Genomic DNA, 14,018 nt, shown 5'->3' on the forward strand with positions numbered 1-14,018 from the left:
AAGGCAACTCTGGGCGGCTAATGTATGCTATCACATCATCAAATGCACGTAACAATTTTTCCACCATAATGGTTAGTTGTCAATATCTTGCTTGCCATCAAGTGAGGAATCAAACTTACAGACTTCTTTCACTTTTCTAAGCCTACTCCCCCAAAACTAATATCCCTCCCTTCAGAAAAATTTCAAAATTTTCCTTTTGTTTCACCATTGCCCTAAGCATAAAAAAGAATGTTAGATGCACTGTCTGTCATTTAAGAGTTGACAGAACTAAAAGAAACATTTGTTAATCTCCTAAGCCATTGACTTAGGTTCTATATTGCCTAACCACCTCCACCTTGCTGCTCCTGTTTTAGTAAAGGAGCCAAGAACATTAAAATTCTGTTCTCAACATTGCACTTATTGTCACTCTGACTAGCATTAATCATTTCAAGGTAGACTTATATCCTAATTTAATCTGGCATTTCATAAGAACAAGGCTACCCTTTTTCAAAACTCTCTTAAGGCACGCACACATTTGCATGGATAGATATTTTAGATCTGAAAATAGGACACAAAATCAGGTATTGCAAATAAAACTGAAACTGTAGACATGTTTGCATAGCTTGGCTTGCACACAATAGCCTGGGGGCCCCAATCCAGCTCTGAAGTCAAGCCACATGTGAACAGATTTTGACATATCTGCCAATCCTCTCTTGAAATCCAGCCACTTTTCAATTTTAAGAAAAGGTGAATAGTTCAAGCCAAATGTATAAGTTGGCAAGTTTCAATTTTCCATTCATAAAAGGAATCTTTCTCCTTCTCTTCTGGCATATTTCCAGAGAATATTTCCTCCAGCATATTTACAAATGAAACATATCCAAGAAGTCAACAAGCATCTCTTGTTCTGAGTCTTTAAACAATTGATATCTAGGAGTAAAATTTTAAACCTTTAAGCATTATTTAATAACTATTATTAAAAGCTGTTAATAGATATTACCTTTCAGTATTTGTCCAAGATTTCTGCAGTCACTTGGGATGGCCATATTAACACCTTATCTCACCTAGCATCCTCCAGAAATCCAGCTCACCCATATAAACTATCCAGACTGTGCCAGATGGGTGGCATCTGCCTTACAATGGGGAAATGAATTCTGTAAGCAGAGTCAATATCTTTGTAGCTACATTTCCTTCCTTCCTTTTCTCTCCCTACTGTCAGTCAATTCTTATATGATCAATGAATAAAACTCTCTTTTCTCTTTTTCTAAATGTTTGGCTTGATTGTAGATTAGAAGTGTTTAATATGGAATAAAAATGGAGCAAATCCTCCTCAAAAGAGAGAAAAATATTTTATTATTTGAAAAAAATTAAAACAAGATATAACTTGCCTACCATACTACCAGAAAAAAGGACACATATATTTGATTTATAATCAAGAAAAAATTTATTGCAGCAGGAACAAATAAAATGGAGAGGGGTTTTGTATATAAATGTCCAACTAAAGAGGCAACTTGTATTGACTGATGGGAATTGTGGATTGTGGAAGACACTGTATTATGGATAGCATGCCTATACTGTACAAAGCATTTCACTAATATTATTCCAATTTGTGTAAAGAAAATGACATTTCTCTGAAGAAAATAGATCGATATCTAAAGAAACAAAATTTACCAAAGATTACAAAGGAACAAAAACAGATTATGAACAGACCTATAACAATAAAGTTTCTAAGAGGGGACTGACCTATTCTCCAAAGCACGAGGCAGGATAAGAAGTAATGGGTGGAAGAAAACAGATCCAATGTAGAACTATGGTAAGAAGAAATTTCCTGACTCTGAGAACAATTAATCAGTGGAATGGCTTATCTCCTGAACTTGCGCGTGCCCCATCACTGGAGGTTTTTAAGAAGAGACGGGACAGCCATTTGTCTGAAATATGACAAATCTTGCTTAAGTAGGGAGTTGGACTAGAAAACCACCACAGTCCCTTCAAACCATATTAACTCTTATAAAAAAGATTAAATCAGGAATGTTCCTGGATCAGATGGATTATCAAGGTCTGACTATAAGCATTCTGAGAATGAACTTTTACAATTTGTACAAAACACAGTGAATCCTACCTTACAGGGAGGAAAGATGTCAGAGTTGGAAAGAAGTCAACATAACGCTGATATATCTACAGACTTTAACAAGAAACTGTATGCCAATATCATTATTGAATAATGAGCTTGAATTTATTTATCATTCTAGCTAATAGAGTGAAAATAATTTTGAAAGAATTTATCGATGAGGATCAATGTGGGCTTCTACCCAAAATATTTTTGAAGAATGATATTAGAAATACGCTAGACAATTTGGAATCTTTGGAGCAATGTAATAAAAAACAAGCCACACTGATTTTCTTAGAGGCACAGAAGGCCTTTGACAAAATTTCTTGTTTAAAGTTTTGGAAGACATGAACTTTGGAGAAAACTTTATAAAATGGATAAGATGAATTTATGCTTCACTGAAAATACACTTATTTATTAATGGAGATCTAACAAAGGAACAAAGATACAAAAAGGAACAAGACAGGGACGTCCACTGTTTGGTTCAGGTAGACAATGACTCAGAGTGGTTCACAATGAAAGAGTTTATTCAATACACATTGGTCAACTGAAAACTGTCAAATGTTTCAAGCTTTTATAGTAGAACTGTTTAAACTGTAACCAATCATCAATCGCTATTTCCCCGCTTCTTTGCTACTTTAACCAATGGTTGCACCAGAATCTCCCGCTTCAAGAACCTACTTTTGCAACCTGCTATTTTACGTTTGCAACTATTTACAGACACAACACCCCTTACCCCCCAGTTGTTGTTATTTATTGACATAGTCTCTTAAATATTTGGGTGGCCTATGGACTCTTGAAGGATATCTATTGCTTTGAATACCTAAGTCATTTCTATCAGATTGTCTGCTTGGCTGGCTTACTCTGGTGGACCTGGACTCTTGGCTAATTGGCTCAAAGGCTTCTCTGCTAACAAGTTGTGGTTGTTGTTGTGTTTGATGTTCAGCTATTGCCGGCCTGCTCAGAGGGGGCAGTTCCCAGTCAATTTGACTGTGTTGTTGTTGGTTAGCTGTGGACGGGCTGGTTTGCATTTCTGCTTCCCCACTAACTGGCAGGTTGTTATCAATAAGCCCTGATGCAATGTTTCCCCCGTGTATACTTTGATCTCCCTCAACTGGCATACAACCAATAGTTCTCTTCCTTAGCTGATCTATATGTCTTTTGCTAACCCTGTTCCCTTCCCCCTCAATAGTGTAAGACAAGGGTCCCAATATCTCAGTGACCACCCCTGGGACCCATTTGTCCCCTTGTGCATAATTCCTGGCCCAGACTAGGTCCCCAATTTTGAATGATCTGTTTGGAATGTCCAGTTCCGCACTTGATGGTAGTCTGTCAGGATGTAACCTGTCCAGTTTGGTGGTTAATCTTTTCCCCCACCTCATTTCTGCTGGGCTTTTTCCGGTAGCCGTGCATGGGGTCGTATGTTGGGTCAGCAAGAATTCTGCCAGTCTTTGGTGCCAATCGCCACGGATGATTCTCTTTAATGCATCTTTAGTGGTCCTCACATTTCGTTCAGCCAAGCCGTTGGTGGATGGGTGGAAGGGTGCTGATGTCGTGTGTTTAATCGAGTTGGCCCTGAGGAAATCCTGGAATTCAACAGAGGTGAATTGGGGCCCATTATCTGACACAATTATATCAGGTAACCCGTGAGTGGCAAAGAGGCCCCTTAAAACTTGTATTGTTTTACCAGAAGTCATTGAACTGACGGGTACTACCTCTAGCCATCTAGAGAAACTGTCCACTACTACAAGAAAGGTTAACCCCTGGAAAGGTCCAGCAAAATCAATATGAATCCTGGACCAAGGATTCCTGGCTAACTCCCACTTATGAGTACGTGTGTGTTGCAGCTCAGGCCTAGAACGTTGACACAAATAGCAATTAGAAACACATTCTTCAATGTCCTTGTCAAGTCCTGGCCACCATAAGTGACTCCTAGCCAATGCCTTCATACGTACTATTCCAGGGTGTCCCTCGTGTAGTTCTAATAAAATTGTAGGTCTGTGGATTTCGGGAATGACAACACGGTTTCCCCACAGAACACATCCCAAATGGGATGACAGTTCATCCTTTCTTCTAAAATAAGGAATGTACTTGGCATCCGGGTTAGTACTTGGCCACCCACTGAGGACCCAGGCCATAATTCTTTTTAGGATATGGTCATTACTTGTTGCCACAGCTATATCTTTAGCGGTTAAGGGCCACTCAGGAATGTCCTGTAAAGACATTATTTGTCCCACAGGGGCAGGGTCTTCTTCAGTGATATTTAATGGCAGTCTGCTAAGGGCGTCTGCATGTCCCATTTCCTTGCCCGGTCTGTGTTGAAGGGAGAATGAATATGCTGAGAGGAAAATTGACCACCTCAGCATTCTGGGCGACATTATTTGGGGTGTCTGTTTATCAGTGGTAAACAGTCCCAATAATGGTTTATGGTCAGTGAGTATGGTAAAGTTCCTACCATAAAGGTAATCATGGAACTTTTTTACTCCTGCCACGATTGCTAATGCTTCCCTATCGATCTGTGCATAATTCCGCTCTGCTTTAGTAAGCGTCCTGGAATAATATGCGATTGGCTTTTGAACACCATGACTGTCCAAGTGGCTGATAACAGCCCCCACACCATAAGGTGAAGCATCGCAAGCTAAATAAATTGGTTTAGTTTCAATAAAATGGGTTACTGTTGATTGGCTAGAAAGAATGTCTTTTAATGTTTGGAAACTAACTCTATGTTTGTTAAGCCACTGCCACGGGGTCTTTTTATCTAAAAGTCTATGAAGAGGTTCTGCTATGGCAGCTTTGTGTGGCACAAATGTGTGGTAAAAGTTAACTAAGCCAAGGAAGGCTTGTAATTCAGCCTTGTTTTTTGGTTCTGGTGCCAATTTAATTGCCTTGATTTTATCAGGGGTAGGATGAATTCCATTTTTGTCTATCCTAAATCCTAGAAATTCAGTGGACTTAACCCCAATGCAACATTTTTCCTTTTTTAATTTCAGTCCAGCCCTCCTAAACATTTCCAATACCTGTTCCAGCCGCTCTGCTAATATTTCTTCATTTCTTCCAGCTATCAAGACATCATCAAAATAAGGGCATACACCAGGTATGCCCTTTAAGGTCCTCTCCATCACTTCTTGAAAGATGCCTGGAGCTGCTGCAATACCGAATTGCAGTCTGTGGACTCGGAACGCCCCCTTGTGGGTAACTATCGTCTGAGCTTCTGCAGCCTCTTCAGAAACAGTTAATTGCAAATACGCCTGCGCCAAGTCTAACTTGGCAAATATGGCGCCGTCCTGTATCGTGGCGAGGACCTGCTTCACCGTCGGGACCGGGTAAGCGTGTTTTTTCATTCCAAGGTTCAGGGTGGCTTTGTAGTCAGCGCAGATCCTCACATCCCCGTTAGGTTTAAGGGGTGTGACAATCGGCGTTTCCCACAAACCACCCTCGACTGGTTCTAAGACGCCTTGGCCTACAAGCTTATCGAGCTCGGCCTCGATTTTTTGCTTCAGGGCGAAAGGCACCCTTCGGGCCTTAAGCCTGATGGGTTTAACCGACGGGTCTAGATTAAATTTAATTGGAGGCCCTTTGTATTTACCTAAAGACCCATCGAATACGTCTGTGAATTCATTGCAGACTGATTCGAGGGTCTTATTTTTAATAACTGTGTTTATTCCCCCTATCCAAATGCCCAGGGCAGGAAACCAGTTAAGGCCAATTAGACTAGTCCTCTGGCCCTCAGTGACTATTAAATCTAAAGTTCCCTTAAACCCCTTAAATTTAACACTAAGGGTAATTTTCCCTTTAATTTTTATTGGGGTTTTTTGGAAGTCGGTTAATTGGATTTTGGTTGAACTAAGTGGAATTTTTCTGCCACTTATTTGTTCAATCATTTTCAGGGTTTCACTGGATATTATGGACACTGAGGCCCCTGAATCTATTTCCATTTTGCAAGGAACCCCTTGCAATTGGACTATGATTTTTAATTTTCCTTCCGGAAAATTATTAATTTTTCCCTTCCTACTATGATTGACTCGTGCCACCTCCCCACGGTTCAGAAATTTAGCCCACGGTCTAGGGGTCTCTTTGCCACTATAGTAAGGGGTTACCTTACCTTCGGGCCAAACGTCGACTTCATGTAGGCGATTGTCGCGTGCACGACCCCTGCAGATGGCTTGGATGTGGCCGGTCTTCCCACACGATCTACATCTGGCGGTACGGAATCTGCAAGTGGCGCGGGGATGGTTGCCCCCGCAGCTGCCACACCGGTTGTCGTTGTCGCGCGGTCTCGTTGCGGTGTCTCTCCATGGTCGTTGGGTCGCTGTCACTTGTCGTTGCGATGTTGCGGTTTGGAATCGGTGGTTCGGTTCCGGCCCGTCGCTTCGGGATGGTTTTGGCGCCATTTTCCCAAATCGTCTGGTGACCTCGGCGATGTCATCTTCCCATTGTTGGTCCACCTCCCCGCAGTCCACAAGGCCTTCTTGATTGATTTCAGCAGACGCAGCCATGCTACTACGGGGGGGGGGGGTCGCGATACCCGGTGGATTCATACGTTAGCAGTTCGTCCAGTACTTCTTGCAAATCGCCGGTGGGCTTGGCGATTATTCTATTTTGTAGATGCTCGTCCCGCAAGCCCAGTACCACTCGGTCCCGAATTCTGATTTCCAAGTTGTCATACTTGCATCGTACTGCGGCTTCTCTTACTGCAGCCACGAATTTTTGAATTGATTCGCCCGGCCTTTGGTTTCTTTTTTCGAAGATACGCCGCCAAAAGAGTTCGGATCTCCTTGGCGTGAAATGTACTTTTAGTTTAGCTAACAGATCGGCATACGGAACACTTGAGACCGGCTGTGGTTGACAAAGTCCTACAGCGATCCGATATACTGGTGTGCCGCAAATTGTCAGTAACGCTGCCGCCTTTTTTCGGTCGTCCGTTATCCCGTTAACAAGCAGGAATCCTTCGACCTGTCCTACATATTCTTCCCAGTCCTCTGGGAAGCTTGGGTCGAATTCTTTTAAGGACCCGATTTGCACCATTCGGAGGATTGTTGATTCCGCCGCGGCCGCTTGGTTGACTGTGACTTCTTTTCAAATTTGCCGCCTTTGCGCAGCTGTTCCGCCGAACCTTCTCTGGTCTGCCGTCTATCCCACCTTCGTTGCCAATGACTCAGGTAGACAATGACTCAGAGTGGTTCACAATGAAAGAGTTTATTCAATACACATTGGTCAACTGACAACTGTCAAATGTTTCAAGCTTTTATAGTAGAACTGTTTAAACTGTAACCAATCATCAATCGCTATTTCCCTGCTTCTTTGCTACTTTAACCAATGGTTGCACCAGAATCTCCCGCTTCAAGAACCTACTTTTGCAACCTGCTATTTTACATGTTTGCATCTATTTACAGACACAACATCCACTGAATCCTTTCTTGTTTATGTGGTTCTTTTTTTGAAATATGAATAGATGAATAGCCAATGAGAAGATTGTGGGAATAAAGATTAAAAAAGAAATGTATAAATTTGGGACTTTTGCAAATGACAGATATTGTTTTTAGAAGATTTTTAATTCATTTATTTACAGTATATCCTGCCTTTATTATTTTTCCAAATAATTCAAGGCAGTGAACACCTTCTCTTCCTATTTTCCCCACAACTACAACCCTGTGATGTGAATTGAGAGTCACCCAGCTGGCTCTCACGACTAAAGTAGGAGCTCACACAGTCTCCTACTTTCTAGTCTGGTGCCTTTTACTAAACCAAACTAGCTCTTCATCCTTCAAAGATCCTTTAAAGGGAATTGAAACATTAATCAGAAATCTAAAGGAATTTGGTGCATTAGTAGATTTTAATAAATCAAAGATTAAGCTATTAACAAAAACATGAAAATATAAGATCAAACCGAACTGATGAATCAAATGGGTTTTAAGATTACGAAGGAAGTAAAATATTTAGGTATTATGATGCCAAATACAAATTGTATGTTGTTTTAAAATTAGCTATGTTAAGACATGGAAGGAAGTTAAAAAAGACATGCTAAGATGGGGGAAACTCCAACTGTCATCGCTGTGAAGAATTTCCATGATAGAAATAAATGTCTTACCTAAAATGATATTTTCGTTTCAGATAATCCCTACTTTCACAACTGATGCACCATTTAAACACTGGCAGAAGGATGTCTCTAAATTTGTGTGGCAAGGAGAAAAACTACAAGTTAAATATTAAGGTGTAAATAAAACGGAGAAGAAAGAGGGAGTTTGGTTCTACCTGATTTTGCATCTTGCTGTATGGTTCAGATAGAAGACTGGGTGCTGCTGAGAAATAGAGGGGTCTTGGAGTTAGAAGGACATGACCTGACATTTGGATGGCATGGATATTTGGAAGTCAAGACTAATATGAACTTGAAAATCATTGTTAGATATGCCATATTTAGAATATAAAATAGAACCGATACAAACCCAGATTGTGCAAGACAACATCTCTCTGGCTCTCAGCTCAATAAGTATTTTAGAATGAAGAGAAGTAATAGGCCACCTCTGGCAGATTTTAACAAACAAAAGCAGGGTTGATTTCATTTGCACTTGGGTGGAAGATTACTGACCAATTTGAAGGTGTGGACTAGATTAGGAAGTTTAAAAATTATCCCACTGGAAAGCAATGACAAACCATTCTTGTTACTTTTAACATACATCTACACAATTGAGCATACAGAAAATAGGGAATTTTGTGAAGCCTTTAAAACATTATTATAGAATAAACCTTGTGGACTACAATGGACTTGAAAAACATATGTTGCAGTTCTACAGTAACTGTGATGGAAGAATGAATTGGTATGTCAGGCTGACATACAGTATCAGTCACCCATCACCCTCAAGGATAGTTCTTTCACATTTTTATATAGCTATTTATTTATGAAAATTTATATGATTGGGGGACTGGAGGCTAAAACATATAGGGAACGGTTGCTGGAATTGGGTATGTGTAGTTTAACGAAGAGAAGGGTGAGGGGTGACATGATAGCAGTGTTCCAATATCTCAGGGGCTGCCACAAAAAGAGGGAGTCAAGCTATTCTCCAAAGCACCTGAAAGCAGGACAAGAAGCAACGGATGGAAACTAGTCAAGGAGAGAAGCAACCTAGAACTAAGGAGAAACTTCCTGACAGTTAGGACAACTAACCAGTGGAACAACCTGCCTCCAGAAGTGGTGAATGTTCCAAGACTGGAAGTTTTTAAGAAGAGACTGGACAGCCATTTGCCTGAAATGGTATAGGGTTTCCTGCCTGAGCAGGGGGTTGGACTAGGTGACCTCCAAGGTCCCTTCCAACTTCTTGTTCTTATTATTATTATTATTATTGTTGCCCAAATTGCTCTCAGTGATTTACAAGGATAAAAAGCTAATACAAAAACAGTATTACAGTTAATACAGGCAGTCCTCAATTAATGATGGCAATAGGAGCAGAATTTCTGCTGCTCAGTGACATGGTCATAGACTGGACTAGAGCGTTATGTCAGGTGACTATGTGACTCATCAAAAGAAACTCAGGCACTTCCTGTTGCCATTGTTAAGTGAATCACAGCAGGTCATTAAATAAGTGAAATGAGGATGTTATCTGGTTGTCAAGTATGTGATTTCCAGCCAGCTTCCCCATTGACATTGTTTGTAGGAAGCTGACAAGGGTGCAAATGGTAATAATTATGGATCATGCAATGTCATAATAGTGAGCCAGGTGGAATCACAAGACCATGGGAATATTGTGACTGACATAAGTAGGAGGAGTGGCCATAAGGTATTAATGGGATCTTATATAAAGCAAAATTAGGCATGCTATATCATGGCTGTAAAAATCCAGAAATTAGTAGACCACAGCAAAGGAATACAGAAATCCTACCTTTGCTACCAACTAGTGGTTATCTGTGGTTAGCACAGAGCTGACTTGTACATATACAGTATAAAGGTAAAGGTAAATGTTCCCCCGCACATGCATGCTAGTCGTTTCCAACTCTAGGGGCCAGTGCTCATCTCCCTTTCAAAGCCGAAGAGCCAGCGCTTGTCCAAGGACGTCTCCGTGGTCATGTGGCCGGCATGACTGGACGCCAAAGGCGCACGGAACACTGTTATCTTCCCACCGTAGTGGTCCCTATTTTTCTACTTGCATTTTTACGTGCTTTCGAACTGCTAGGTTGGCAGAAGCTGGGGCGAGTAACAGGCGCTCACTGTTACGCGGCACTCAGGATTTGACCTGCCAAACTGCTGACCTTCTGATCGACAGGCTCAGCGTCCTAACCCACTGAGTCACCGCGTCCCTTACATATACAGTATACTATATGCTAAATGTATAATTGGCTAGCTTTATACATTTCATTAAGATATAAACCATTGTTTACAAACCACAGTGGCTCAGTTTACAGAACTAGCTAAACTAACATTACCTTCCTCCCATTTAGCATACATTCAAACATCATATATACTTCAGCTGTGTCCATGCAATGTTCTAAACCCAAGCCAAACTGTAATTTAGTATGTGCAAATTCAGCCATTATTGAGTTTATTTGCCATCCATCTCATCACATCTCGAGAGGCCTACAACATTAAAAGCAATGAAACCGTGAAAAATAGATATTTCTAATAATAATAAAAACACAAATTATAACTAAAGATGGGGAGAGAGGGAACAGGATGTGTGGAATGCAAGATGGTTAGCTGTGCTACGATTATGGTAATACCATTATGATTGGTGTGCCTTCATTTCAGCACTGGAATATATTTGAAGCTTGTCTGTGTCGTTAATTGTTAATTATTAACTGTTTAATCTTAACGAGACTGACATTTCACAGTCCAGAACAGGTGCAGCGGAGAAAGGATCAAGATAGTGATTAACATTGTAGACTTTACTTAGAAGCAGAGTTGGGAGAAGTTGTTAAGAGTTCCTGAACTTTGAAATCTACTGCAACACCACTGGGCAGAGGAGCTGCAAAGGAATTCCTTCTGCAAATATTTTATTCAGCTTTAGCAGTGGATTTCAGATCTGTCCTATCTCACATAAAGAAATGAAAAGCCATTAAACAGATTATTGGTTGTGACAATTTTGTATATGCATGGCTGTTTTTTACTATATAGAGAAAGGCTAGAAAGTTGTTGAACTATGACTTCATAGAGATGAGATGCTGATGTCCTCTCTCTGTGCTTGGAGAACAACCAGTGGCGTAGCGTGGGGGGTGCAGGGGGTCCGGCCGCACCGGGCGCAACATCTGGGGGGGCGCCCATTAAGCTCGCCGGAGGGGGACGATTCTGCTTCACCGAGGGTCGGAGGAGCGAGCGAGTGGGCGGAGCATAGAAAGCAACCGCATTTGCTGCGCCCAGCCAGAGCGGGATCCCGTCCTCTCGCGGCTGCGGATCGCCTCCTTTCTCGGGTGGAGAGGCTTGGCGGCGTCTCGCCTCCCTCTCTTTCTCCCGCCGCGGCTCTCCTCCGCTTGGCTCTCAACCTGCAAGCCCGCCGCCCCCCCGCCCCAGCTCCCGCCCCCGTCTCCTTTCCCGGAGGTAAAGGTAAAGATGAGATCCCCCCATCTCTCTTAGATTCAGAAGACCCGGTTGCTGAAGTCGTGAACTCGCCTGGTCGCGCCCGTCTTCACGGGGCTACAGTCCATCGATCCAGGGGCCCCAGAAACGAAATCAATCTGCATTCCCAAAGGTCTGGTCCTCGCATTCTTTGTGAATCTATTGGATCTGCTCTGGCTTGACCTGCAGAGCGTTCTTGCTCTGTCAGCAAAAACCTAGGACCGACCACAGGTTCAGAGTCCATTGCGCGCACTCTTTTGCTCTGAGTCGGCAGCCAAAGGCCAGTCCCCTGCAGGAGGCTGGGACCCCCAATTTATGGGGCCTTAATGAGGGAAGGGTCATGCCCAAGACCCCTCCCCCCACCCCCACCCCCAGGCCTCTCTTCTCCCCTTGGAAGGTTTCTCTCCTGCGGTGCTTTCTCTCCTGTCTCGTTTTATGGTTTCCCTTCGAAATGCGGGCGAGGTGCGCAGCCAAAAGGCACGAAAAGCACTGCCAGGCTCTTGCCCAAGCCCGACCCCCCCCATTCAGCTAGCCGGGGAGTGGGGGCCTGAATGAAGGTGTCGGTGTTAAATCTAAATAACCAATCCATCACCCTCCATTTAAGCAAGAGGAACGGATAGGCGGTTCTCAAAATCACTCGGCGGCTGCCCCTGATCTTGAACTTCCTCTTAACCAAGACAAACGGGAGCTCCCAGGTTGAGAATTCGGAGGAGCTTCCCCTCGGCCGTGGAAGTTCACTTTTGAGACAGCCGCTATCTTTGGGCAATTGGTTTCACTGGGTTTCTATTGTGGGGTAAGGAGGGGGAGGGGGGCAATGTACCTTGTCCGGAAGGTATTGAGGAGAGGAGGAAGGTGACTGGAGAGGGACGGAAGTCCAGGTAGCGCCAAGTTCCTGAAATCTCTGCCAGAAAAGGAAGGAAGAGAACGGCGCTTGTCCTAGTCCTAGTTGGGAAGAGGAATCTGCCTGAAATTGACTAGTCAACGGGACTTCAGAGTTTTCCCTTTGGGGGGTAGGTCCGAGAAATTGACAAGACCCACTCTCGAATCCGTGTTGAATTTAATAAGGTCACTTTATAGTCCAATCCCCTCCGTGCTGAGAAGTAGCCGAAGCAAGTTCCGTGAGATTCATTCCCAGGTAAGCAGAGACTTCCCAGTACGTTCGACTACAGCATCCCTCATCCTTGATTGATCCTGGACGAATTGGTGATGACTGGGACTTGAAATCCAGGACATCGAGCGAGCCCGGGTTGGGAGGGGAAAGGGGGAGGAAGGGGGTAGCCTGGACTGTGGGTCTGCAGGAGGCAACAATCTGGAATATGGACAATTTGGAATAACCTTGGGAAGCTGAGGCATTGTAAGTTGGAAGTCATTGTTTGTTGCCTAACATGTTGGGTCACCCCACACCACATGCTAAGCCATAAACCGTGGTTGGTATCCAGGGTTTAGGACAAGATGGAGAAAACTAGCCAATTGTGGGATCATAAATCTTGATGAAGCCCATCATCGCTCCATGTGATGTATGCACTCAATCTACAAACGTAGTCCAAGCCTATTCACATCTGTTGTAAGGTCATTCTCTCGTGGGGTTTATCTTGACATCCACTAAGAGTGGAACAAACATGCCCCATTAACCATTTTCAACGCCATGTCCTCTCTTTGTCTCATCCTAAATCACAGCTGAGGCACCTTAAAGTTGCCTTGTTTCAGTTTTCAACTAGCATTTTCCCTCTTCTCCAGAGACCCTTTTTTGCCTTGAACCTAACTCAAGGGTAGGCAACCTTGGCTCTTTTATGACTCATGGACTTCAACTCCCAGAATTCCTGAGCTAGTGGAAGAGACTCGAGTGCTAAAATCCACGGGTTAGGGGGCGCAAATTACTTGCCTTGCCCCGGGTGCTGACAACCCACGCTACGCCACTGAGAACAACAGATTGTTGTTGTAAGATTGAGTGGATTTGGGTTTTGGAGCCTCCTGTATCTGGTGATTTACCATTTTTGGATAGGGTTGCACTGCTTGAAACAGACCCAGTACACAATCTAGGGGCCCTTCTGAACTCATGACTCCTGCTCAAAGAGCACATGGCAGCCAAGGCCAGCAATGGATGGACATACATGACAGGTAACTGAAGTTTTCAACAGAAAGAAAAACCAAGTGCTAAGAAAACTTTACTTAAAAAGATTGGAACTATTTAGTCAGTTAAATAAATCTGCAAAAGAATTAAAAGACCAACTGATCAGCAAATGTTTTATTTTAAAGGTAAGTATTTACAAAAGGAATAGTTAGGATATTGTAACTGCAAACTTGCAAAAGGGGAGTCACTGATTGCAATAGGCATGCATACGTAGAAAATGAATAGTTAAGTAAATTATGCTCACCATAATTTACATCCCATCT

The sequence above is a fragment of the Vipera ursinii genome, assembly GCF_947247035.1.
Source record: "Vipera ursinii genome assembly, chromosome: 5".
Taxonomy (NCBI): Eukaryota; Metazoa; Chordata; class Lepidosauria; order Squamata; family Viperidae; genus Vipera; species Vipera ursinii.